The sequence below is a fragment of the Canis lupus genome, chromosome 4 (assembly GCF_011100685.1).
Source record: "Canis lupus familiaris isolate Mischka breed German Shepherd chromosome 4, alternate assembly UU_Cfam_GSD_1.0, whole genome shotgun sequence".
Lineage (NCBI taxonomy): Eukaryota > Metazoa > Chordata > Mammalia > Carnivora > Canidae > Canis > Canis lupus.
In genome coordinates this window covers 43,263,157-43,266,885 of record NC_049225.1, presented here as the reverse complement: position 1 = coordinate 43,266,885, position 3,729 = coordinate 43,263,157, and the positions used below count along the sequence as shown (strand labels likewise).

General features: G+C 54.9%; 1 pseudogene; it reads left to right on the top strand.

Moving 5' to 3' along the window:
- Positions 1–213: 213 nt before the first annotated feature.
- LOC100687995 lies at positions 214–2,750 on the top strand (annotated as a pseudogene).
- Positions 2,751–3,729: the final 979 nt, after the last annotated feature.

Here is a 3,729-nt window from a genome sequence, read left to right as displayed (position 1 = left end):
ATATTATGTATTTCATAATTTACAAATCTTATGCTAAACATCCTCTACATCAGTATAATTTATGAACACACACATATGTATATATACCTATACATACATTTTATTAATTTTTGTAGAAATGCTCATTAAATATTCATTAACAAAACACTGAGACATTGAGAATGTGATAAACTGAAATAGCCGAGGCTCTCCAGGAGGCCGGATGCGCGCCCCATGCCCAGGCGCAAGCAGGCGAAACCCCAGCACATCAACTGGGAGGAGGACCGGGGCGCGCAGCCACCGCAGCAGCCGGCCCCGGGGTTTGCAGGGGCGGCCGCAGCGGTGCCGGCGGCGGGGGGCCGGGCGCTCCAATGAGCCCCCCGGGGGACGGCAGTGAAGCCAACAGGATGGAATGACTGCACAGAGGACTCGTCAGGAGGAGACTCACATCTGTGAGAAATGCGGTGCAGAGTTCTTAGAACACAAAAATTGCACTAAAAATCCACCTGTGCTCATCATGAACGACAGCGAGGGAGGGGCCGGTGCCTCCGGGAGACTTCTCGGGGCCGCGCTCAGCTGCCCGCCGCACAGTCCAGGCAGTGAGGCTGGGCTCAGGGAGGATGGCGGCGGCTCGGGGGAGCTGAAGGAGAAGCTGGGTGCCGAGCTTGTCGTGTACCTGAAGGCCGAGATCGCCCTGCTGACCACGTCCCAGGACATGAGCTATTTACCCAAAGGCAAAGTGGCCAGTACTGCGGGGCACCAAGGTGCCGGTGGACCAGCGCAGCGCCGAGGCGCCAGCAGCGTCCGTGGGGCCTGGAGCAGATCCTGTGCCTGCAGCAGCAGCACCTGCCGCAGATCCAGCTCGCCGAGCACATCCGCGTGCAGGTGAACATGTGGGCCTGAAGCCGAGCGGACGAGGGTGCCCCCCAGGTCATGTTGCGCCTTCCCGGGGCTTTGCTACCTCAGGCCCCAGGCTCTGTGCTCTTCCAGAGCACACCTTCAACACCGTGGCGTTAGACCTGTCCAAGAAAGAGAAGGGGAAGCCACCGAACGTGTCCCCGCTGGAGGCCAAACCCAAAGACTAGGCCGTTCTCTGCGAGCACAAGTGTTAAGTACTGTAGCAAGGTTTTGGGGACCGATAGCTCCCTGCAGATCCTCCTCCGCTCCCACACCGGAGAGAGACCCTTCGCGTGCTCTGTCTGTGGCCACCGGTTCACCACCAACGGCAACCTCAAAGTGCACTTTCATCGACATCCCCAGGCGAAGGCCAACCCCCAGCTCTTTGCCCAGTTCCACGGCAAAATGGCAGCAGGCAATGGCATTCCCTATGCACTCTCTGTACCCGTCCCCGTAGATGGATCGAGTCTCCCTTTAGACAGCAAACCTGTCCTTGTAACAGGGACCCCCGGTCTAGGGCTAGAATCTCTCTTCAGGGACTGAACCCCAAGGACCCCATGGGCAGCCGCTGCCCAACCACCTGCAGCCCCTGCCTTCTCCGGAAAGTGAGGATGGATCCCTATTGTCTGGGGTGGGGGTGGGGGTGGGGGTCAAACCACACTGTCCCAAGGGTTGGTGGCTTCCATGGGAGTGGGCCCCCCCAGCCAGGGTCGGAGACCCTGAAATTACAGCAGCTGGTGGAGAACATTGACAAGGCCACCACCGACCCCAAGGAATGTCTCATCTGCCACCGGGGTCTTGAGCTGCCAGAGCTCCCGAAGATGCATCACCGCCCCCGCCCCCCCAACGGGGAGAGCCCGTTCTGGTGCAAGCGCTGTGGTCCGGCCTTCTCTCCACCAAGCGCAACCTGAAGAGGCACCTGGGGGTTCACCCGACCAGCTCTCGTGCCGCATCTGCCGGGAGTTTGCGAACGTGGTCCTGAGGCAGCAGCACCCCCGGGGGCATGTGGGCAGCCAGATTCCCAGCACGCCTCGGCCTGAGAACCCCTGTGACCTCGCGGTGGTCCCCGAAAACAGCAGCGCGGGTGCCACCTGTCGCGATGACGTCATCGAGAGCATCGGCGTGGACGAGCTGGGCCCCCCGGACGCCCCGGCGGCTCCCGGCAGGTCCCCGCCCCGCTTCCCGGCGCCCACTCAGCATCGCCGGCTCTCGGGTTCACTGCCCTGGACGCCCGGGGAAGGTGGGTCCTGCTCCTCCCGTCCTGCAGCGGCAGAGCGGCAGGGACAACGGTTCGGTGGAGGGCGAGGCTTGACCAACGACTCGTGGTGCTCGGTGATGGGAGACCAGGAGTACCAGAGCCCAAGCCCAGATGTGCTGGAGACTGCGTCCTTCCAGGCCGCCCCCGGCCAGTCGCCAGGCAGAGAGCATCAAGTCCAGGGCTCCTGATGCTGGTGGCAAAGCAGACAGCCCCGAGAACAGCGCGCCGAGATGGAAGGTCTAGCAGCCTGCCATCAGCATTTATCCGAGCCCAGCCAACCGAGGCCACAGTCGAAGTCCCTGGTGCGTTTGTTGGGCCCGTGGCCATGTCCCCAAGCATGACACCTTTGCTAGTGGCTCGGCCACGCCGACAGGCCAAAGGAAATCCTGGCCCCTTGGGGACCATGGACCCTGTGCTGTGGAACCAGTACACCACCATGCTCAATGGAGGTCTGGCCATGAAGACCAGTGAGATCCCTGTGATCCAGAGTGGGGGTGTTTGTACCCTCCCAGTCTCCCTGGGGGCCAGCTCCATTGTGAACACCACCACCATCTCCAAGACGGATGGCTCCCAGTCCACCATCAGTGCTGAAAGTGGAAAAACCAGGTGCTGCTGACAGCATCCCCATACACCAATTCCCTCACTTCCTCCAAGAAAATAAGATTGCAGTCTGCTAAACTCTTTGTCGAGGGAGAAATGCAGGGAGAATGACCTCTCTAGAACTCTACTACTTTTCTTTTCTTTTTTTTTTCTTTTCCTTGTAAAAAGAACCCATCTCCTCCTGTTTGTTTTCTTATTGATGTGCAAGTGATGTTTAGAGTTATGATCATAACTTCAGGCAACTCAGGCAAGTCCTACAATCAGATGTTATGCTACTTTGTGAGAAAAAAAAATTGAAATAGAAAAAAGTTAAAAAAGAGAAAAGAAATTGAAAAATTAAAAAAATTGAAAAAAAAAACCCAAAATATTAAAACATATACAGACTAGAATTTTTTTTTCTTTGATTTTGGAAAGAAGTGTGTGTCTTACAAAGTAGCTTTGTTACTTGCCACAAAGTGTATACATAAAACCTTTGTACAACTGAGAGTAACTATTTCCAAAGACTATTTCAAGTTGGAACTTACTGAACTACAATGGACAAGACAACTGTTAGCCTAATTGGGGTGGGTGGGTACTGTATACTTCCCTGGTGACTGTATGCGGATACATGGACAAGATCTGGCATCTGTTTAGGGACCTGTTTTGTATGACCCCCTGTACCCTGTACCCATCTTTCCTTTCGTTTTTTTTTTTTTTCCTGAATGTACTTTTTTTTTTTTTTTTTTTTTTAAACTAAGGTTGTAGAATTACAAAATTCCTTCAACCTTGGGACTTTAGGTAGGATACCCTCAAATGGACTGGTTTAGTCCTTAGGAAGTCAGTGTGTGTTGCTGCTTATTTAAATAGAGTTCATTCAGAGCCCCAAGAGTCCCTATGCTTTCCAGATGCCTCCTTTCTGAGCCACCAGAAGGGCTAGGCACCTAAGCAGGGACCCTCAGGTGATTTAATTTGGTTCTCCAGTGCCTACTTGATCAAAGACCTGGGTTTTCCTTCTT